Raw genomic sequence first — 23,916 nt, forward strand, 5'->3', positions numbered from 1 at the left:
GATTATTGCACCAGGACCCTTAGCACTTTTAAAATGCCATTCAATGCCACGGGCTAGATGTAAACTGCAGATGACCATGTTGTGGTAGTTACCATGGATACCCAAGTGATGTGTGAGCTAACACATAGGCCCAACAGATTCCAAGAAGGCCAGAATCACCAGCGGCACCACCATCGATTGTCAGGTCACCCGGATTCAGCAAATACCAGAGTCCAAAATGATGCAGGTTTATACTGTTAATTTTCAGTTTATCGTTACAGTTGGTGTTATTCCATGTCGGAAGGGACGCAGCTACAGCCAGTGGGGTAACTAGAGACAGGCAGGCAGCTATGTGCAACAAAGGTAGGCGTGTTGTTTTCATATGCAGATCTGAAATATTGTCTTATATGCAAGAGGAGGAGTGATGGGGGTTCAGGCAAAAGCCAGGCTATGGATTGCATTGCTAAATGCTCCATCAGAGTGCAATGGTCGCCTGTCCTTTTTTTAAGTGATGATGTGGGTTTAGCCTGTGCTGTATGTATGTATGGGTGGCTGACTGCCACCCACCCAGAGAGTGTATGGGAGGCTGGTTGGCTGCCAGCCTTCCTTCCATTCCTATGAGTAATGTGAGTGCTCATGAAGGGGACATGGTTGGGTCCACCCCTTTCCCGGTTATCCCCTCTAGGCCTTTTGGCTTAGATCAAGTGTAAAAAAAGAAAGGATCTTGCGACAGATCGCATCCTGAGGCACGTTTTTTTTTGTGTGAATACTTGCACTTGGGTGACTTGTGAGCACATACTGATACATACGTTCCCTATCTGGGGACCATAAATTAAATGGATTTTTGAGAAAGGGAGCTGATTTGGAAGCTTGCTTCTGTCGCCCTATGCATTGACCCGATGTGGCAGTATATTCGGGTAGTGAACAGTGCACCACCCCATTCCAGTGTTAAACAAGAAAGATTCTCATTTAATCCTCCGTGGGTGAGAATTTGAGTTTGAGAATTGGAGACCAAAATGATGAGTTGCACTGACTGGTTTATGAACGTCTATTCATTTAGCGTTTTAATGACCATGTTTGCACACTGATTGGTGTAAAAAAATAAAATAAAACTAAATAATAATAATCTAGCACACCTGTGCAGGTTTGACATGGCATGACAGGTAGCTGTCTTGTGGGTGGTGCTGAATCCTGTTAAATGACGTGAGGGTCTCATGCCTATGCACAAGGGTGTGTCATTGCTGTTGCTTGACCATGCATTGGTATCTGTGGTCAGTGAATGATAAAAACAAAATTTACCATCCATTGATGGATGGGAAATCCGCCATGAGGCATTTGTTTTTAGAAACTGCTGCTCACAACCAATGTTGCAATGGAGTGTCTCCATCTGCTGGTGGTATTGGAAAGGCATTAGTGCTATGACAGGGTCTGAAGAAGAAGAAGAAGAAGAAGACGGAAAAAAATATATATAAAAAGAAAAAGAGAGAGAGAGAGAGAGAGACTGACTTAGTGAGCGAGTGAGTGAGAGAGTGAGAGTGAGTGAGAGTGAATGAATGAGTGAGTGAGTGATTGAGTGAGTGAGTGAGTGAGAACAAATGAGTTAAAGCAAGTGAGTGAGAGAGATCGAATGAATGAAAGTCTGAATGACAGAAAGAAAAAAGGATGAAGAAAGAAGCATGAAGAAAAAAAAATGTATATGGAGTTGCTGACATGAGTGCAATCTACAAAGCCGTTGAGGCTGATCCTCATGGGAGGATTATTGCACCAGGACCCTTAGCACTTTTAAAATGCCATTCAATGCCACGGGCTAGATGTAAACTGCAGATGACCATGTTGTGGTAGTTACCATGGATACCCAAGTGATGTGTGAGCTAACACATAGGCCCAACAGATTCCAAGAAGGCCAGAATCACCAGCGGCACCACCATCGATTGTCAGGTCACCCGGATTCAGCAAATACCAGAGTCCAAAATGATGCAGGTTTATACTGTTAATTTTCAGTTTATCGTTACAGTTGGTGTTATTCCATGTCGGAAGGGACGCAGCTACAGCCAGTGGGGTAACTAGAGACAGGCAGGCAGCTATGTGCAACAAAGGTAGGCGTGTTGTTTTCATATGCAGATCTGAAATATTGTCTTATATGCAAGAGGAGGAGTGATGGGGGTTCAGGCAAAAGCCAGGCTATGGATTGCATTGCTAAATGCTCCATCAGAGTGCAATGGTCGCCTGTCCTTTTTTTAAGTGATGATGTGGGTTTAGCCTGTGCTGTATGTATGTATGGGTGGCTGACTGCCACCCACCCAGAGAGTGTATGGGAGGCTGGTTAGCTGCCAGCCTTCCTTCCATTCCTATGAGTAATGTGAGTGCTCATGAAGGGGACATGGTTGGGTCCACCCCTTTCCCGGTTATCCCCTCTAGGCCTTTTGGCTTAGATCAAGTGTAAAAAAAGAAAGGATCTTGCGACAGATCGCATCCTGAGGCACGTTTTTTTTTGTGTGAATACTTGCACTTGGGTGACTTGTGAGCACATACTGATACATACGTTCCCTATCTGGGGACCATAAATTAAATGGATTTTTGAGAAAGGGAGCTGATTTGGAAGCTTGCTTCTGTCGCCCTATGCATTGACCCGATGTGGCAGTATATTCGGGTAGTGAACAGTGCACCACCCCATTCCAGTGTTAAACAAGAAAGATTCTCATTTAATCCTCCGTGGGTGAGAATTTGAGTTTGAGAATTGGAGACCAAAATGATGAGTTGCACTGACTGGTTTATGAACGTCTATTCATTTAGCGTTTTAATGACCATGTTTGCACACTGATTGGTGTAAAAAAATAAAATAAAACTAAATAATAATAATCTAGCACACCTGTGCAGGTTTGACATGACATGACAGGTAGCTGTCCTGTGGGTGGTGCTGAATCCTGTTAAATGACGTGAGGGTCTCATGCCTATACACAAGGGTGTGTCATTGCTGTTGCTTGACCATGCATTGGTATCTGTGGTCAGTGAATGATAAAAACAAAATTTACCATCCATTGATGGATGGGAAATCCGCCATGAGGCATTTGTTTTTAGAAACTGCTGCTCACAACCAATGTTGCAATGGAGTGTCTCCATCTGCTGGTGGTATTGGAAAGGCATTAGTGCTATGACAGGGTCTGAAGAAGAAGAAGAAGAAGAAGACGGAAAAAAATATATATAAAAAGAAAAAGAGAGAGAGAGAGAGAGAGACTGACTTAGTGAGCGAGTGAGTGAGAGAGTGAGAGTGAGTGAGAGTGAATGAGTGAGTGAGTGATTGAGTGAGTGAGTGAGTGAGAACAAATGAGTTAAAGCAAGTGAGTGAGAGAGATCGAATGAATGAAAGTCTGAATGACAGAAAGAAAAAAGGATGAAGAAAGAAGCATGAAGAAAAAAAAATGTATATGGAGTTGCTGACATGAGTGCAATCTACAAAGCCGTTGAGGCTGATCCTCATGGGAGGATTATTGCACCAGGACCCTTAGCACTTTTAAAATGCCATTCAATGCCACGGGCTAGATGTAAACTGCAGATGACCATGTTGTGGTAGTTACCATGGATACCCAAGTGATGTGTGAGCTAACACATAGGCCCAACAGATTCCAAGAAGGCCAGAATCACCAGCGGCACCACCATCGATTGTCAGGTCACCCGGATTCAGCAAATACCAGAGTCCAAAATGATGCAGGTTTATACTGTTAATTTTCAGTTTATCGTTACAGTTGGTGTTATTCCATGTCGGAAGGGACGCAGCTACAGCCAGTGGGGTAACTAGAGACAGGCAGGCAGCTATGTGCAACAAAGGTAGGCGTGTTGTTTTCATATGCAGATCTGAAATATTGTCTTATATGCAAGAGGAGGAGTGATGGGGGTTCAGGCAAAAGCCAGGCTATGGATTGCATTGCTAAATGCTCCATCAGAGTGCAATGGTCGCCTGTCCTTTTTTTAAGTGATGATGTGGGTTTAGCCTGTGCTGTATGTATGTATGGGTGGCTGACTGCCACCCACCCAGAGAGTGTATGGGAGGCTGGTTGGCTGCCAGCCTTCCTTCCATTCCTATGAGTAATGTGAGTGCTCATGAAGGGGACATGGTTGGGTCCACCCCTTTCCCGGTTATCCCCTCTAGGCCTTTTGGCTTAGATCAAGTGTAAAAAAAGAAAGGATCTTGCGACAGATCGCATCCTGAGGCACGTTTTTTTTTTGTGTGAATACTTGCACTTGGGTGACTTGTGAGCACATACTGATACATACGTTCCCTATCTGGGGACCATAAATTAAATGGATTTTTGAGAAAGGGAGCTGATTTGGAAGCTTGCTTCTGTCGCCCTATGCATTGACCCGATGTGGCAGTATATTCGGGTAGTGAACAGTGCACCACCCCATTCCAGTGTTAAACAAGAAAGATTCTCATTTAATCCTCCGTGGGTGAGAATTTGAGTTTGAGAATTGGAGACCAAAATGATGAGTTGCACTGACTGGTTTATGAACGTCTATTCATTTAGCGTTTTAATGACCATGTTTGCACACTGATTGGTGTAAAAAAATAAAATAAAACTAAATAATAATAATCTAGCACACCTGTGCAGGTTTGACATGACATGACAGGTAGCTGTCTTGTGGGTGGTGCTGAATCCTGTTAAATGACGTGAGGGTCTCATGCCTATACACAAGGGTGTGTCATTGCTGTTGCTTGACCATGCATTGGTATCTGTGGTCAGTGAATGATAAAAACAAAATTTACCATCCATTGATGGATGGGAAATCCGCCATGAGGCATTTGTTTTTAGAAACTGCTGCTCACAACCAATGTTGCAATGGAGTGTCTCCATCTGCTGGTGGTATTGGAAAGGCATTAGTGCTATGACAGGGTCTGAAGAAGAAGAAGAAGAAGAAGACGGAAAAAAATATATATAAAAAGAAAAAGAGAGAGAGAGAGACTGACTTAGTGAGCGAGTGAGTGAGAGAGTGAGAGTGAGTGAGAGTGAATGAGTGAGTGAGTGATTGAGTGAGTGAGTGAGTGAGAACAAATGAGTTAAAGCAAGTGAGTGAGAGAGATCGAATGAATGAAAGTCTGAATGACAGAAAGAAAAAAGGATGAAGAAAGAAGCATGAAGAAAAAAAAATGTATATGGAGTTGCTGACATGAGTGCAATCTACAAAGCCGTTGAGGCTGATCCTCATGGGAGGATTATTGCACCAGGACCCTTAGCACTTTTAAAATGCCATTCAATGCCACGGGCTAGATGTAAACTGCAGATGACCATGTTGTGGTAGTTACCATGGATACCCAAGTGATGTGTGAGCTAACACATAGGCCCAACAGATTCCAAGAAGGCCAGAATCACCAGCGGCACCACCATCGATTGTCAGGTCACCCGGATTCAGCAAATACCAGAGTCCAAAATGATGCAGGTTTATACTGTTAATTTTCAGTTTATCGTTACAGTTGGTGTTATTCCATGTCGGAAGGGACGCAGCTACAGCCAGTGGGGTAACTAGAGACAGGCAGGCAGCTATGTGCAACAAAGGTAGGCGTGTTGTTTTCATATGCAGATCTGAAATATTGTCTTATATGCAAGAGGAGGAGTGATGGGGGTTCAGGCAAAAGCCAGGCTATGGATTGCATTGCTAAATGCTCCATCAGAGTGCAATGGTCGCCTGTCCTTTTTTTAAGTGATGATGTGGGTTTAGCCTGTGCTGTATGTATGTATGGGTGGCTGACTGCCACCCACCCAGAGAGTGTATGGGAGGCTGGTTGGCTGCCAGCCTTCCTTCCATTCCTATGAGTAATGTGAGTGCTCATGAAGGGGACATGGTTGGGTCCACCCCTTTCCCGGTTATCCCCTCTAGGCCTTTTGGCTTAGATCAAGTGTAAAAAAAGAAAGGATCTTGCGACAGATCGCATCCTGAGGCACGTTTTTTTTTTGTGTGAATACTTGCACTTGGGTGACTTGTGAGCACATACTGATACATACGTTCCCTATCTGGGGACCATAAATTAAATGGATTTTTGAGAAAGGGAGCTGATTTGGAAGCTTGCTTCTGTCGCCCTATGCATTGACCCGATGTGGCAGTATATTCGGGTAGTGAACAGTGCACCACCCCATTCCAGTGTTAAACAAGAAAGATTCTCATTTAATCCTCCGTGGGTGAGAATTTGAGTTTGAGAATTGGAGACCAAAATGATGAGTTGCACTGACTGGTTTATGAACGTCTATTCATTTAGCGTTTTAATGACCATGTTTGCACACTGATTGGTGTAAAAAAATAAAATAAAACTAAATAATAATAATCTAGCACACCTGTGCAGGTTTGACATGACATGACAGGTAGCTGTCTTGTGGGTGGTGCTGAATCCTGTTAAATGACGTGAGGGCCTCATGCCTATACACAAGGGTGTGTCATTGCTGTTGCTTGACCATGCATTGGTATCTGTGGTCAGTGAATGATAAAAACAAAATTTACCATCCATTGATGGATGGGAAATCCGCCATGAGGCATTTGTTTTTAGAAACTGCTGCTCACAACCAATGTTGCAATGGAGTGTCTCCATCTGCTGGTGGTATTGGAAAGGCATTAGTGCTATGACAGGGTCTGAAGAAGAAGAAGAAGAAGAAGAAGACGGAAAAAAATATATATAAAAAGAAAAAGAGAGAGAGAGAGAGAGAGACTGACTTAGTGAGCGAGTGAGTGAGAGAGTGAGAGTGAGTGAGAGTGAATGAGTGAGTGAGTGATTGAGTGAGTGAGTGAGTGAGAACAAATGAGTTAAAGCAAGTGAGTGAGAGAGATCGAATGAATGAAAGTCTGAATGACAGAAAGAAAAAAGGATGAAGAAAGAAGCATGAAGAAAAAAAAATGTATATGGAGTTGCTGACATGAGTGCAATCTACAAAGCCGTTGAGGCTGATCCTCATGGGAGGATTATTGCACCAGGACCCTTAGCACTTTTAAAATGCCATTCAATGCCACGGGCTAGATGTAAACTGCAGATGACCATGTTGTGGTAGTTACCATGGATACCCAAGTGATGTGTGAGCTAACACATAGGCCCAACAGATTCCAAGAAGGCCAGAATCACCAGCGGCACCACCATCGATTGTCAGGTCACCCGGATTCAGCAAATACCAGAGTCCAAAATGATGCAGGTTTATACTGTTAATTTTCAGTTTATCGTTACAGTTGGTGTTATTCCATGTCGGAAGGGACGCAGCTACAGCCAGTGGGGTAACTAGAGACAGGCAGGCAGCTATGTGCAACAAAGGTAGGCGTGTTGTTTTCATATGCAGATCTGAAATATTGTCTTATATGCAAGAGGAGGAGTGATGGGGGTTCAGGCAAAAGCCAGGCTATGGATTGCATTGCTAAATGCTCCATCAGAGTGCAATGGTCGCCTGTCCTTTTTTTAAGTGATGATGTGGGTTTAGCCTGTGCTGTATGTATGTATGGGTGGCTGACTGCCACCCACCCAGAGAGTGTATGGGAGGCTGGTTGGCTGCCAGCCTTCCTTCCATTCCTATGAGTAATGTGAGTGCTCATGAAGGGGACATGGTTGGGTCCACCCCTTTCCCGGTTATCCCCTCTAGGCCTTTTGGCTTAGATCAAGTGTAAAAAAAGAAAGGATCTTGCGACAGATCGCATCCTGAGGCACGTTTTTTTTTTGTGTGAATACTTGCACTTGGGTGACTTGTGAGCACATACTGATACATACGTTCCCTATCTGGGGACCATAAATTAAATGGATTTTTGAGAAAGGGAGCTGATTTGGAAGCTTGCTTCTGTCGCCCTATGCATTGACCCGATGTGGCAGTATATTCGGGTAGTGAACAGTGCACCACCCCATTCCAGTGTTAAACAAGAAAGATTCTCATTTAATCCTCCGTGGGTGAGAATTTGAGTTTGAGAATTGGAGACCAAAATGATGAGTTGCACTGACTGGTTTATGAACGTCTATTCATTTAGCGTTTTAATGACCATGTTTGCACACTGATTGGTGTAAAAAAATAAAATAAAACTAAATAATAATAATCTAGCACACCTGTGCAGGTTTGACATGACATGACAGGTAGCTGTCTTGTGGGTGGTGCTGAATCCTGTTAAATGACGTGAGGGTCTCATGCCTATACACAAGGGTGTGTCATTGCTGTTGCTTGACCATGCATTGGTATCTGTGGTCAGTGAATGATAAAAACAAAATTTACCATCCATTGATGGATGGGAAATCCGCCATGAGGCATTTGTTTTTAGAAACTGCTGCTCACAACCAATGTTGCAATGGAGTGTCTCCATCTGCTGGTGGTATTGGAAAGGCATTAGTGCTATGACAGGGTCTGAAGAAGAAGAAGAAGAAGAAGACGGAAAAAAATATATATAAAAAGAAAAAGAGAGAGAGAGAGAGAGAGACTGACTTAGTGAGCGAGTGAGTGAGAGAGTGAGAGTGAGTGAGAGTGAATGAATGAGTGAGTGAGTGATTGAGTGAGTGAGTGAGTGAGTGAGAACAAATGAGTTAAAGCAAGTGAGTGAGAGAGATCGAATGAATGAAAGTCTGAATGACAGAAAGAAAAAAGGATGAAGAAAGAAGCATGAAGAAAAAAAAATGTATATGGAGTTGCTGACATGAGTGCAATCTACAAAGCCGTTGAGGCTGATCCTCATGGGAGGATTATTGCACCAGGACCCTTAGCACTTTTAAAATGCCATTCAATGCCACGGGCTAGATGTAAACTGCAGATGACCATGTTGTGGTAGTTACCATGGATACCCAAGTGATGTGTGAGCTAACACATAGGCCCAACAGATTCCAAGAAGGCCAGAATCACCAGCGGCACCACCATCGATTGTCAGGTCACCCGGATTCAGCAAATACCAGAGTCCAAAATGATGCAGGTTTATACTGTTAATTTTCAGTTTATCGTTACAGTTGGTGTTATTCCATGTCGGAAGGGACGCAGCTACAGCCAGTGGGGTAACTAGAGACAGGCAGGCAGCTATGTGCAACAAAGGTAGGCGTGTTGTTTTCATATGCAGATCTGAAATATTGTCTTATATGCAAGAGGAGGAGTGATGGGGGTTCAGGCAAAAGCCAGGCTATGGATTGCATTGCTAAATGCTCCATCAGAGTGCAATGGTCGCCTGTCCTTTTTTTAAGTGATGATGTGGGTTTAGCCTGTGCTGTATGTATGTATGGGTGGCTGACTGCCACCCACCCAGAGAGTGTATGGGAGGCTGGTTGGCTGCCAGCCTTCCTTCCATTCCTATGAGTAATGTGAGTGCTCATGAAGGGGACATGGTTGGGTCCACCCCTTTCCCGGTTATCCCCTCTAGGCCTTTTGGCTTAGATCAAGTGTAAAAAAAGAAAGGATCTTGCGACAGATCGCATCCTGAGGCACGTTTTTTTTTGTGTGAATACTTGCACTTGGGTGACTTGTGAGCACATACTGATACATACGTTCCCTATCTGGGGACCATAAATTAAATGGATTTTTGAGAAAGGGAGCTGATTTGGAAGCTTGCTTCTGTCGCCCTATGCATTGACCCGATGTGGCAGTATATTCGGGTAGTGAACAGTGCACCACCCCATTCCAGTGTTAAACAAGAAAGATTCTCATTTAATCCTCCGTGGGTGAGAATTTGAGTTTGAGAATTGGAGACCAAAATGATGAGTTGCACTGACTGGTTTATGAACGTCTATTCATTTAGCGTTTTAATGACCATGTTTGCACACTGATTGGTGTAAAAAAATAAAATAAAACTAAATAATAATAATCTAGCACACCTGTGCAGGTTTGACATGACATGACAGGTAGCTGTCTTGTGGGTGGTGCTGAATCCTGTTAAATGACGTGAGGGTCTCATGCCTATACACAAGGGTGTGTCATTGCTGTTGCTTGACCATGCATTGGTATCTGTGGTCAGTGAATGATAAAAACAAAATTTACCATCCATTGATGGATGGGAAATCCGCCATGAGGCATTTGTTTTTAGAAACTGCTGCTCACAACCAATGTTGCAATGGAGTGTCTCCATCTGCTGGTGGTATTGGAAAGGCATTAGTGCTATGACAGGGTCTGAAGAAGAAGAAGAAGAAGAAGAAGAAGAAGAAGAAGAAGACGGAAAAAAATATATATAAAAAGAAAAAGAGAGAGAGAGAGAGAGAGACTGACTTAGTGAGCGAGTGAGTGAGAGAGTGAGAGTGAGTGAGAGTGAATGAATGAGTGAGTGAGTGATTGAGTGAGTGAGTGAGTGAGTGAGAACAAATGAGTTAAAGCAAGTGAGTGAGAGAGATCGAATGAATGAAAGTCTGAATGACAGAAAGAAAAAAGGATGAAGAAAGAAGCATGAAGAAAAAAAAATGTATATGGAGTTGCTGACATGAGTGCAATCTACAAAGCCGTTGAGGCTGATCCTCATGGGAGGATTATTGCACCAGGACCCTTAGCACTTTTAAAATGCCATTCAATGCCACGGGCTAGATGTAAACTGCAGATGACCATGTTGTGGTAGTTACCATGGATACCCAAGTGATGTGTGAGCTAACACATAGGCCCAACAGATTCCAAGAAGGCCAGAATCACCAGCGGCACCACCATCGATTGTCAGGTCACCCGGATTCAGCAAATACCAGAGTCCAAAATGATGCAGGTTTATACTGTTAATTTTCAGTTTATCGTTACAGTTGGTGTTATTCCATGTCGGAAGGGACGCAGCTACAGCCAGTGGGGTAACTAGAGACAGGCAGGCAGCTATGTGCAACAAAGGTAGGCGTGTTGTTTTCATATGCAGATCTGAAATATTGTCTTATATGCAAGAGGAGGAGTGATGGGGGTTCAGGCAAAAGCCAGGCTATGGATTGCATTGCTAAATGCTCCATCAGAGTGCAATGGTCGCCTGTCCTTTTTTTAAGTGATGATGTGGGTTTAGCCTGTGCTGTATGTATGTATGGGTGGCTGACTGCCACCCACCCAGAGAGTGTATGGGAGGCTGGTTGGCTGCCAGCCTTCCTTCCATTCCTATGAGTAATGTGAGTGCTCATGAAGGGGACATGGTTGGGTCCACCCCTTTCCCGGTTATCCCCTCTAGGCCTTTTGGCTTAGATCAAGTGTAAAAAAAGAAAGGATCTTGCGACAGATCGCATCCTGAGGCACGTTTTTTTTTGTGTGAATACTTGCACTTGGGTGACTTGTGAGCACATACTGATACATACGTTCCCTATCTGGGGACCATAAATTAAATGGATTTTTGAGAAAGGGAGCTGATTTGGAAGCTTGCTTCTGTCGCCCTATGCATTGACCCGATGTGGCAGTATATTCGGGTAGTGAACAGTGCACCACCCCATTCCAGTGTTAAACAAGAAAGATTCTCATTTAATCCTCCGTGGGTGAGAATTTGAGTTTGAGAATTGGAGACCAAAATGATGAGTTGCACTGACTGGTTTATGAACGTCTATTCATTTAGCGTTTTAATGACCATGTTTGCACACTGATTGGTGTAAAAAAATAAAATAAAACTAAATAATAATAATCTAGCACACCTGTGCAGGTTTGACATGACATGACAGGTAGCTGTCTTGTGGGTGGTGCTGAATCCTGTTAAATGACGTGAGGGTCTCATGCCTATACACAAGGGTGTGTCATTGCTGTTGCTTGACCATGCATTGGTATCTGTGGTCAGTGAATGATAAAAACAAAATTTACCATCCATTGATGGATGGGAAATCCGCCATGAGGCATTTGTTTTTAGAAACTGCTGCTCACAACCAATGTTGCAATGGAGTGTCTCCATCTGCTGGTGGTATTGGAAAGGCATTAGTGCTATGACAGGGTCTGAAGAAGAAGAAGAAGAAGAAGAAGAAGACGGAAAAAAATATATATAAAAAGAAAAAGAGAGAGAGAGAGAGAGAGACTGACTTAGTGAGCGAGTGAGTGAGAGAGTGAGAGTGAGTGAGAGTGAATGAATGAGTGAGTGAGTGATTGAGTGAGTGAGTGAGTGAGTGAGAACAAATGAGTTAAAGCAAGTGAGTGAGAGAGATCGAATGAATGAAAGTCTGAATGACAGAAAGAAAAAAGGATGAAGAAAGAAGCATGAAGAAAAAAAAATGTATATGGAGTTGCTGACATGAGTGCAATCTACAAAGCCGTTGAGGCTGATCCTCATGGGAGGATTATTGCACCAGGACCCTTAGCACTTTTAAAATGCCATTCAATGCCACGGGCTAGATGTAAACTGCAGATGACCATGTTGTGGTAGTTACCATGGATACCCAAGTGATGTGTGAGCTAACACATAGGCCCAACAGATTCCAAGAAGACCAGAATCACCAGCGGCACCACCATCGATTGTCAGGTCACCCGGATTCAGCAAATACCAGAGTCCAAAATGATGCAGGTTTATACTGTTAATTTTCAGTTTATCGTTACAGTTGGTGTTATTCCATGTCGGAAGAGACGCAGCTACAGCCAGTGGGGTAACTAGAGACAGGCAGGCAGCTATGTGCAACAAAGGTAGGCGTGTTGTTTTCATATGCAGATCTGAAATATTGTCTTATATGCAAGAGGAGGAGTGATGGGGGTTCAGGCAAAAGCCAGGCTATGGATTGCATTGCTAAATGCTCCATCAGAGTGCAATGGTCGCCTGTCCTTTTTTTAAGTGATGATGTGGGTTTAGCCTGTGCTGTATGTATGTATGGGTGGCTGACTGCCACCCACCCAGAGAGTGTATGGGAGGCTGGTTGGCTGCCAGCCTTCCTTCCATTCCTATGAGTAATGTGAGTGCTCATGAAGGGGACATGGTTGGGTCCACCCCTTTCCCGGTTATCCCCTCTAGGCCTTTTGGCTTAGATCAAGTGTAAAAAAAGAAAGGATCTTGCGACAGATCGCATCCTGAGGCACGTTTTTTTTTGTGTGAATACTTGCACTTGGGTGACTTGTGAGCACATACTGATACATACGTTCCCTATCTGGGGACCATAAATTAAATGGATTTTTGAGAAAGGGAGCTGATTTGGAAGCTTGCTTCTGTCGCCCTATGCATTGACCCGATGTGGCAGTATATTCGGGTAGTGAACAGTGCACCACCCCATTCCAGTGTTAAACAAGAAAGATTCTCATTTAATCCTCCGTGGGTGAGAATTTGAGTTTGAGAATTGGAGACCAAAATGATGAGTTGCACTGACTGGTTTATGAACGTCTATTCATTTAGCGTTTTAATGACCATGTTTGCACACTGATTGGTGTAAAAAAATAAAATAAAACTAAATAATAATAATCTAGCACACCTGTGCAGGTTTGACATGACATGACAGGTAGCTGTCTTGTGGGTGGTGCTGAATCCTGTTAAATGACGTGAGGGTCTCATGCCTATACACAAGGGTGTGTCATTGCTGTTGCTTGACCATGCATTGGTATCTGTGGTCAGTGAATGATAAAAACAAAATTTACCATCCATTGATGGATGGGAAATCCGCCATGAGGCATTTGTTTTTAGAAACTGCTGCTCACAACCAATGTTGCAATGGAGTGTCTCCATCTGCTGGTGGTATTGGAAAGGCATTAGTGCTATGACAGGGTCTGAAGAAGAAGAAGAAGAAGAAGAAGACGGAAAAAAATATATATAAAAAGAAAAAGAGAGAGAGAGAGAGAGAGACTGACTTAGTGAGCGAGTGAGTGAGAGAGTGAGAGTGAGTGAGAGTGAATGAGTGAGTGAGTGATTGAGTGAGTGAGTGAGTGAGTGAGAACAAATGAGTTAAAGCAAGTGAGTGAGAGAGATCGAATGAATGAAAGTCTGAATGACAGAAAGAAAAAAGGATGAAGAAAGAAGCATGAAGAAAAAAAAATGTATATGGAGTTGCTGACATGAGTGCAATCTACAAAGCCGTTGAGGCTGATCCTCATGGGAGGATTATTGCACCAGGACCCTTAGCACTTTTAAAATGCCATTCAATGCCACGGGCTAGATGTAAACTGCAGATGACCATGTTGTGGTAGTTACCATGGATACCCAAGTGATGTGTGAGCTAACACATAGGCCCAACAGATTCCAAGAAGGCCAGAATCACCAGCGGCACCACCATCGATTGTCAGGTCACCCGGATTCAGCAAATACCAGAGTCCAAAATGATGCAGGTTTATACTGTTAATTTTCAGTTTATCGTTACAGTTGGTGTTATTCCATGTCGGAAGGGACGCAGCTACAGCCAGTGGGGTAACTAGAGACAGGCAGGCAGCTATGTGCAACAAAGGTAGGCGTGTTGTTTTCATATGCAGATCTGAAATATTGTCTTATATGCAAGAGGAGGAGTGATGGGGGTTCAGGCAAAAGCCAGGCTATGGATTGCATTGCTAAATGCTCCATCAGAGTGCAATGGTCGCCTGTCCTTTTTTTAAGTGATGATGTGGGTTTAGCCTGTGCTGTATGTATGTATGGGTGGCTGACTGCCACCCACCCAGAGAGTGTATGGGAGGCTGGTTGGCTGCCAGCCTTCCTTCCATTCCTATGAGTAATGTGAGTGCTCATGAAGGGGACATGGTTGGGTCCACCCCTTTCCCGGTTATCCCCTCTAGGCCTTTTGGCTTAGATCAAGTGTAAAAAAAGAAAGGATCTTGCGACAGATCGCATCCTGAGGCACGTTTTTTTTTGTGTGAATACTTGCACTTGGGTGACTTGTGAGCACATACTGATACATACGTTCCCTATCTGGGGACCATAAATTAAATGGATTTTTGAGAAAGGGAGCTGATTTGGAAGCTTGCTTCTGTCGCCCTATGCATTGACCCGATGTGGCAGTATATTCGGGTAGTGAACAGTGCACCACCCCATTCCAGTGTTAAACAAGAAAGATTCTCATTTAATCCTCCGTGGGTGAGAATTTGAGTTTGAGAATTGGAGACCAAAATGATGAGTTGCACTGACTGGTTTATGAACGTCTATTCATTTAGCGTTTTAATGACCATGTTTGCACACTGATTGGTGTAAAAAAATAAAATAAAACTAAATAATAATAATCTAGCACACCTGTGCAGGTTTGACATGACATGACAGGTAGCTGTCTTGTGGGTGGTGCTGAATCCTGTTAAATGACGTGAGGGTCTCATGCCTATACACAAGGGTGTGTCATTGCTGTTGCTTGACCATGCATTGGTATCTGTGGTCAGTGAATGATAAAAACAAAATTTACCATCCATTGATGGATGGGAAATCCGCCATGAGGCATTTGTTTTTAGAAACTGCTGCTCACAACCAATGTTGCAATGGAGTGTCTCCATCTGCTGGTGGTATTGGAAATGCATTAGTGCTATGACAGGGTCTGAAGAAGAAGAAGAAGAAGAAGAAGAAGACGGAAAAAAATATATATAAAAAGAAAAAGAGAGAGAGAGAGAGAGACTGACTTAGTGAGCGAGTGAGTGAGAGAGTGAGAGTGAGTGAGAGTGAATGAATGAGTGAGTGAGTGATTGAGTGAGTGAGTGAGTGAGTGAGAACAAATGAGTTAAAGCAAGTGAGTGAGAGAGATCGAATGAATGAAAGTCTGAATGACAGAAAGAAAAAAGGATGAAGAAAGAAGCATGAAGAAAAAAAAATGTATATGGAGTTGCTGACATGAGTGCAATCTACAAAGCCGTTGAGGCTGATCCTCATGGGAGGATTATTGCACCAGGACCCTTAGCACTTTTAAAATGCCATTCAATGCCACGGGCTAGATGTAAACTGCAGATGACCATGTTGTGGTAGTTACCATGGATACCCAAGTGATGTGTGAGCTAACACATAGGCCCAACAGATTCCAAGAAGACCAGAATCACCAGCGGCACCACCATCGATTGTCAGGTCACCCGGATTCAGCAAATACCAGAGTCCAAAATGATGCAGGTTTATACTGTTAATTTTCAGTTTATCGTTACAGTTGGTGTTATTCCATGTCGGAAGGGACGCAGCTACAGCCAGTGGGGTAACTAGAGACAGGCAGGCAGCTATGTGCAACAAAGGTAGGCGTGTTGTTTTCATATGCAGATCTGAAATATTGTCTTATATGCAAGAGGAGGAGTGATGGGGGTTCAGGCAAAAGCCAGGCTATGGATTGCATTACTAAATGCTCCATCAGAGTGCAATGGTCGCCTGTCCTTTTTTTAAGTGATGATGTGGGTTTAGCCTGTGCTGTATGTATGTATGGGTGGCTGACTGCCACCCACCCAGAGAGTGTATGGGAGGCTGGTTGGCTGCCAGCCTTCCTTCCATTCCTATGAGTAATGTGAGTGCTCATGAAGGGGACATGGTTGGGTCCACCCCTTTCCCGGTTATCCCCTCTAGGCCTTTTGGCTTAGATCAAGTGTAAAAAAAGAAAGGATCTTGCGACAGATCGCATCCTGAGGCACGTTTTTTTTTGTGTGAATACTTGCACTTGGGTGACTTGTGAGCACATACTGATACATACGTTCCCTATCTGGGGACCATAAATTAAATGGATTTTTGAGAAAGGGAGCTGATTTGGAAGCTTGCTTCTGTCGCCCTATGCATTGACCCGATGTGGCAGTATATTCGGGTAGTGAACAGTGCACCACCCCATTCCAGTGTTAAACAAGAAAGATTCTCATTTAATCCTCCGTGGGTGAGAATTTGAGTTTGAGAATTGGAGACCAAAATGATGAGTTGCACTGACTGGTTTATGAACGTCTATTCATTTAGCGTTTTAATGACCATGTTTGCACACTGATTGGTGTAAAAAAATAAAATAAAACTAAATAATAATAATCTAGCACACCTGTGCAGGTTTGACATGACATGACAGGTAGCTGTCTTGTGGGTGGTGCTGAATCCTGTTAAATGACGTGAGGGTCTCATGCCTATACACAAGGGTGTGTCATTGCTGTTGCTTGACCATGCATTGGTATCTGTGGTCAGTGAATGATAAAAACAAAATTTACCATCCATTGATGGATGGGAAATCCGCCATGAGGCATTTGTTTTTAGAAACTGCTGCTCACAACCAATGTTGCAATGGAGTGTCTCCATCTGCTGGTGGTATTGGAAAGGCATTAGTGCTATGACAGGGTCTGAAGAAGAAGAAGAAGAAGAAGAAGAAGAAGAAGACGGAAAAAAATATATATAAAAAGAAAAAGAGAGAGAGAGAGAGAGAGACTGACTTAGTGAGCGAGTGAGTGAGAGAGTGAGAGTGAGTGAGAGTGAATGAGTGATTGAGTGAGTGAGTGAGTGAGTGAGAACAAATGAGTTAAAGCAAGTGAGTGAGAGAGATCGAATGAATGAAAGTCTGAATGACAGAAAGAAAAAAGGATGAAGAAAGAAGCATGAAGAAAAAAAAATGTATATGGAGTTGCTGACATGAGTGCAATCTACAAAGCCGTTGAGGCTGATCCTCATGGGAGGATTATTGCACCAGGACCCTTAGCACTTTTAAAATGCCATTCAATGCCACGGGCTAGATGTAAACTGCAGATGACCATGTTGTGGTAGTTACCATGGATACCCAAGTGATGTGTGAGCTAACACATAGGCTCAACAGATTCCAAGAAGGCCAGAATCACCAGCGGCACCACCATCGATTGTCAGGTCACCCGGATTCAGCAAATACCAGAGTCCAAAATGATGCAGGTTTATACTGTTAATTTTCAGTTTATCGTTACAGTTGGTGTTATTCCATGTCGGAAGGGACGCAGCTACAGCCAGTGGGGTAACTAGAGACAGGCAGGCAGCTATGTGCAACAAAGGTAGGCGTGTTGTTTTCATATGCAGATCTGAAATATTGTCTTATATGCAAGAGGAGGAGTGATGGGGGTTCAGGCAAAAGCCAGGCTATGGATTGCATTGCTAAATGCTCCATCAGAGTGCAATGGTCGCCTGTCCTTTTTTTAAGTGATGATGTGGGTTTAGCCTGTGCTGTATGTATGTATGGGTGGCTGACTGCCACCCACCCAGAGAGTGTATGGGGGGCTGGTTGGCTGCCAGCCTTCCTTCCATTCCTATGAGTAATGTGAGTGCTCATGAAGGGGACATGGTTGGGTCCACCCCTTTCCCGGTTATCCCCTCTAGGCCTTTTGGCTTAGATCAAGTGTAAAAAAAGAAAGGATCTTGCGACAGATCGCATCCTGAGGCACGTTTTTTTTTGTGTGAATACTTGCACTTGGGTGACTTGTGAGCACATACTGATACATACGTTCCCTATCTGGGGACCATAAATTAAATGGATTTTTGAGAAAGGGAGCTGATTTGGAAGCTTGCTTCTGTCGCCCTATGCATTGACCCGATGTGGCAGTATATTCGGGTAGTGAACAGTGCACCACCCCATTCCAGTGTTAAACAAGAAAGATTCTCATTTAATCCTCCGTGGGTGAGAATTTGAGTTTGAGAATTGGAGACCAAAATGATGAGTTGCACTGACTGGTTTATGAACGTCTATTCATTTAGCGTTTTAATGACCATGTTTGCACACTGATTGGTGTAAAAAAATAAAATAAAACTAAATAATAATAATCTAGCACACCTGTGCAGGTTTGACATGACATGACAGGTAGCTGTCTTGTGGGTGGTGCTGAATCCTGTTAAATGACGTGAGGGTCTCATGCCTATACACAAGGGTGTGTCATTGCTGTTGCTTGACCATGCATTGGTATCTGTGGTCAGTGAATGATAAAAACAAAATTTACCATCCATTGATGGATGGGAAATCCGCCATGAGGCATTTGTTTTTAGAAACTGCTGCTCACAACCAATGTTGCAATGGAGTGTCTCCATCTGCTGGTGGTATTGGAAAGGCATTAGTGCTATGACAGGGTCTGAAGAAGAAGAAGAAGAAGAAGACGGAAAAAAATATATATAAAAAGAAAAAGAGAGAGAGAGAGAGAGACTGACTTAGTGAGCGAGTGAGTGAGAGAGTGAGAGTGAGTGAGAGTGAATGAGTGAGTGAGTGATTGAGTGAGTGAGTGAGTGAGAACAAATGAGTTAAAGCAAGTGAGTGAGAGAGATCGAATGAATGAAAGTCTGAATGACAGAAAGAAAAAAGGATGAAGAAAGAAGCATGAAGAAAAAAAAATGTATATGGAGTTGCTGACATGAGTGCAATCTACAAAGCCGTTGAGGCTGATCCTCATGGGAGGATTATTGCACCAGGACCCTTAGCACTTTTAAAATGCCATTCAATGCCACGGGCTAGATGTAAACTGCAGATGACCATGTTGTGGTAGTTACCATGGATACCCAAGTGATGTGTGAGCTAACACATAGGCCCAACAGATTCCAAGAAGGCCAGAATCACCAGCGGCACCACCATCGATTGTCAGGTCACCCGGATTCAGCAAATACCAGAGTCCAAAATGATGCAGGTTTATACTGTTAATTTTCAGTTTATCGTTACAGTTGGTGTTATTCCATGTCGGAAGGGACGCAGCTACAGCCAGTGGGGTAACTAGAGACAGGCAGGCAGCTATGTGCAACAAAGGTAGGCGTGTTGTTTTCATATGCAGATCTGAAATATTGTCTTATATGCAAGAGGAGGAGTGATGGGGGTTCAGGCAAAAGCCAGGCTATGGATTGCATTGCTAAATGCTCCATCAGAGTGCAATGGTCGCCTGTCCTTTTTTTAAGTGATGATGTGGGTTTAGCCTGTGCTGTATGTATGTATGGGTGGCTGACTGCCACCCACCCAGAGAGTGTATGGGAGGCTGGTTGGCTGCCAGCCTTCCTTCCATTCCTATGAGTAATGTGAGTGCTCATGAAGGGGACATGGTTGGGTCCACCCCTTTCCCGGTTATCCCCTCTAGGCCTTTTGGCTTAGATCAAGTGTAAAAAAAGAAAGGATCTTGCGACAGATCGCATCCTGAGGCACGTTTTTTTTTGTGTGAATACTTGCACTTGGGTGACTTGTGAGCACATACTGATACATACGTTCCCTATCTGGGGACCATAAATTAAATGGATTTTTGAGAAAGGGAGCTGATTTGGAAGCTTGCTTCTGTCGCCCTATGCATTGACCCAATGTGGCAGTATATTCGGGTAGTGAACAGTGCACCACCCCATTCCAGTGTTAAACAAGAAAGATTCTCATTTAATCCTCCGTGGGTGAGAATTTGAGTTTGAGAATTGGAGACCAAAATGATGAGTTGCACTGACTGGTTTATGAACGTCTATTCATTTAGCGTTTTAATGACCATGTTTGCACACTGATTGGTGTAAAAAAATAAAATAAAACTAAATAATAATAATCTAGCACACCTGTGCAGGTTTGACATGACATGACAGGTAGCTGTCTTGTGGGTGGTGCTGAATCCTGTTAAATGACGTGAGGGTCTCATGCCTATACACAAGGGTGTGTCATTGCTGTTGCTTGACCATGCATTGGTATCTGTGGTCAGTGAATGATAAAAACAAAATTTACCATCCATTGATGGATGGGAAATCCGCCATGAGGCATTTGTTTTTAGAAACTGCTGCTCACAACCAATGTTGCAATGGAGTGTCTCCATCTGCTGGTGGTATTGGAAAGGCATTAGTGCTATGACAGGGTCTGAAGAAGAAGAAGAAGAAGAAGACGGAAAAAAATATATATAAAAAGAAAAAGAGAGAGAGAGAGAGAGACTGACTTAGTGAGCGAGTGAGTGAGAGAGTGAGAGTGAGTGAGAGTGAATGAGTGAGTGAGTGATTGAGTGAGTGAGTGAGTGAGTGAGAACAAATGAGTTAAAGCAAGTGAGTGAGAGAGATCGAATGAATGAAAGTCTGAATGACAGAAAGAAAAAAGGATGAAGAAAGAAGCATGAAGAAAAAAAAATGTATATGGAGTTGCTGACATGAGTGCAATCTACAAAGCCGTTGAGGCTGATCCTCATGGGAGGATTATTGCACCAGGACCCTTAGCACTTTTAAAATGCCATTCAATGCCACGGGCTAGATGTAAACTGCAGATGACCATGTTGTGGTAGTTACCATGGATACCCAAGTGATGTGTGAGCTAACACATAGGCCCAACAGATTCCAAGAAGGCCAGAATCACCAGCGGCACCACCATCGATTGTCAGGTCACCCGGATTCAGCAAATACCAGAGTCCAAAATGATGCAGGTTTATACTGTTAATTTTCAGTTTATCGTTACAGTTGGTGTTATTCCATGTCGGAAGGGACGCAGCTACAGCCAGTGGGGTAACTAGAGACAGGCAGGCAGCTATGTGCAACAAAGGTAGGCGTGTTGTTTTCATATGCAGATCTGAAATATTGTCTTATATGCAAGAGGAGGAGTGATGGGGGTTCAGGCAAAAGCCAGGCTATGGATTGCATTGCTAAATGCTCCATCAGAGTGCAATGGTCGCCTGTCCTTTTTTTAAGTGATGATGTGGGTTTAGCCTGTGCTGTATGTATGTATGGGTGGCTGACTGCCACCCACCCAGAGAGTGTATGGGAGGCTGGTTGGCTGCCAGCCTTCCTTCCATTCCTATGAGTAATGTGAGTGCTCATGAAGGGGACATGGTTGGGTCCACCCCTTTCCCGGTTATCCCCTCTAGGCCTTTTGGCTTAGATCAAGTGTAAAAAAAGAAAGGATCTTGCGACAGATCGCATCCTGAGGCACGTTTTTTTTTGTGTGAATACTTGCACTTGGGTGACTTGTGAGCACATACTGATACATACGTTCCCTATCTGGGGACCATAAATTAAATGGATTTTTGAGAAAGGGAGCTGATTTGGAAGCTTGCTTCTGTCGCCCTATGCATTGACCCGATGTGGCAGTATATTCGGGTAGTGAACAGTGCACCACCCCATTCCAGTGTTAAACAAGAAAGATTCTCATTTAATCCTCCGTGGGTGAGAATTTGAGTTTGAGAATTGGAGACCAAAATGATGAGTTGCACTGACTGGTTTATGAACGTCTATTCATTTAGCGTTTTAATGACCATGTTTGCACACTGATTGGTGTAAAAAAATAAAATAAAACTAAATAATAATAATCTAGCACACCTGTGCAGGTTTGACATGACATGACAGGTAGCTGTCTTGTGGGTGGTGCTGAATCCTGTTAAATGACGTGAGGGTCTCATGCCTATACACAAGGGTGTGTCATTGCTGTTGCTTGACCATGCATTGGTATCTGTGGTCAGTGAATGATAAAAACAAAATTTACCATCCATTGATGGATGGGAAATCCGCCATGAGGCATTTGTTTTTAGAAACTGCTGCTCACAACCAATGTTGCAATGGAGTGTCTCCATCTGCTGGTGGTATTGGAAAGGCATTAGTGCTATGACAGGGTCTGAAGAAGAAGAAGAAGAAGAAGACGGAAAAAAATATATATAAAAAGAAAAAGAGAGAGAGAGAGAGAGAGACTGACTTAGTGAGCGAGTGAGTGAGAGAGTGAGAGTGAGTGAGAGTGAATGAGTGAGTGAGTGAGTGATTGAGTGAGTGAGTGAGTGAGTGAGAACAAATGAGTTAAAGCAAGTGAGTGAGAGAGATCGAATGAATGAAAGTCTGAATGACAGAAAGAAAAAAGGATGAAGAAAGAAGCATGAAGAAAAAAAAATGTATATGGAGTTGCTGACATGAGTGCAATCTACAAAGCCGTTGAGGCTGATCCTCATGGGAGGATTATTGCACCAGGACCCTTAGCACTTTTAAAATGCCATTCAATGCCACGGGCTAGATGTAAACTGCAGATGACCATGTTGTGGTAGTTACCATGGATACCCAAGTGATGTGTGAGCTAACACATAGGCCCAACAGATTCCAAGAAGGCCAGAATCACCAGCGGCACCACCATCGATTGTCAGGTCACCCGGATTCAGCAAATACCAGAGTCCAAAATGATGCAGGTTTATACTGTTAATTTTCAGTTTATCGTTACAGTTGGTGTTATTCCATGTCGGAAGGGACGCAGCTACAGCCAGTGGGGTAACTAGAGACAGGCAGGCAGCTATGTGCAACAAAGGTAGGCGTGTTGTTTTCATATGCAGATCTGAAATATTGTCTTATATGCAAGAGGAGGAGTGATGGGGGTTCAGGCAAAAGCCAGGCTATGGATTGCATTGCTAAATGCTCCATCAGAGTGCAATGGTCGCCTGTCCTTTTTTTAAGTGATGATGTGGGTTTAGCCTGTGCTGTATGTATGTATGGGTGGCTGACTGCCACCCACCCAGAGAGTGTATGGGAGGCTGGTTGGCTGCCAGCCTTCCTTCCATTCCTATGAGTAATGTGAGTGCTCATGAAGGGGACATGGTTGGGTCCACCCCTTTCCCGGTTATCCCCTCTAGGCCTTTTGGCTTAGATCAAGTGTAAAAAAAGAAAGGATCTTGCGACAGATCGCATCCTGAGGCACGTTTTTTTTTGTGTGAATACTTGCACTTGGGTGACTTGTGAGCACATACTGATACATACGTTCCCTATCTGGGGACCATAAATTAAATGGATTTTTGAGAAAGGGAGCTGATTTGGAAGCTTGCTTCTGTCGCCCTATGCATTGACCCGATGTGGCAGTATATTCGGGTAGTGAACAGTGCACCACCCCATTCCAGTGTTAAACAAGAAAGATTCTCATTTAATCCTCCGTGGGTGAGAATTTGAGTTTGAGAATTGGAGACCAAAATGATGAGTTGCACTGACTGGTTTATGAACGTCTATTCATTTAGCGTTTTAATGACCATGTTTGCACACTGATTGGTGTAAAAAAATAAAATAAAACTAAATAATAATAATCTAGCACACCTGTGCAGGTTTGACATGACATGACAGGTAGCTGTCTTGTGGGTGGTGCTGAATCCTGTTAAATGACGTGAGGGTCTCATGCCTATACACAAGGGTGTGTCATTGCTGTTGCTTGACCATGCATTGGTATCTGTGGTCAGTGAATGATAAAAACAAAATTTACCATCCATTGATGGATGGGAAATCCGCCATGAGGCATTTGTTTTTAGAAACTGCTGCTCACAACCAATGTTGCAA

At 43.5% G+C, this 23,916-nt stretch overlaps 14 pseudogenes; all 14 read left to right on the top strand.

The window, feature by feature from the left end:
* The first annotated feature begins 653 nt into the window (after positions 1-653).
* LOC130288925 (U2 spliceosomal RNA) lies at positions 654-917 on the top strand (annotated as a pseudogene).
* Positions 918-2,386: 1,469 nt separating this feature from the next.
* LOC130288926 (U2 spliceosomal RNA) lies at positions 2,387-2,650 on the top strand (annotated as a pseudogene).
* Positions 2,651-4,115: 1,465 nt separating this feature from the next.
* LOC130289112 (U2 spliceosomal RNA) lies at positions 4,116-4,380 on the top strand (annotated as a pseudogene).
* A 1,459-nt stretch (positions 4,381-5,839) lies between these two features.
* LOC130289113 (U2 spliceosomal RNA) lies at positions 5,840-6,104 on the top strand (annotated as a pseudogene).
* Positions 6,105-7,572: 1,468 nt separating this feature from the next.
* Positions 7,573-7,837, top strand: LOC130289114 (U2 spliceosomal RNA; annotated as a pseudogene).
* A 1,473-nt stretch (positions 7,838-9,310) lies between these two features.
* LOC130288927 (U2 spliceosomal RNA) lies at positions 9,311-9,574 on the top strand (annotated as a pseudogene).
* A 1,491-nt stretch (positions 9,575-11,065) lies between these two features.
* Positions 11,066-11,329, top strand: LOC130288928 (U2 spliceosomal RNA; annotated as a pseudogene).
* A 1,479-nt stretch (positions 11,330-12,808) lies between these two features.
* Positions 12,809-13,072, top strand: LOC130288929 (U2 spliceosomal RNA; annotated as a pseudogene).
* A 1,472-nt stretch (positions 13,073-14,544) lies between these two features.
* On the top strand, positions 14,545-14,808 carry LOC130288930 (U2 spliceosomal RNA; annotated as a pseudogene).
* Positions 14,809-16,285: 1,477 nt separating this feature from the next.
* On the top strand, positions 16,286-16,549 carry LOC130288932 (U2 spliceosomal RNA; annotated as a pseudogene).
* A 1,473-nt stretch (positions 16,550-18,022) lies between these two features.
* LOC130288933 (U2 spliceosomal RNA) lies at positions 18,023-18,286 on the top strand (annotated as a pseudogene).
* Positions 18,287-19,749: 1,463 nt separating this feature from the next.
* On the top strand, positions 19,750-20,013 carry LOC130289828 (U2 spliceosomal RNA; annotated as a pseudogene).
* Positions 20,014-21,480: 1,467 nt separating this feature from the next.
* LOC130288934 (U2 spliceosomal RNA) lies at positions 21,481-21,744 on the top strand (annotated as a pseudogene).
* A 1,473-nt stretch (positions 21,745-23,217) lies between these two features.
* Positions 23,218-23,481, top strand: LOC130288935 (U2 spliceosomal RNA; annotated as a pseudogene).
* Positions 23,482-23,916: the final 435 nt, after the last annotated feature.

This window comes from Hyla sarda, chromosome 8 (genome assembly GCF_029499605.1).
Source record: "Hyla sarda isolate aHylSar1 chromosome 8, aHylSar1.hap1, whole genome shotgun sequence".
Taxonomy (NCBI): Eukaryota; Metazoa; Chordata; class Amphibia; order Anura; family Hylidae; genus Hyla; species Hyla sarda.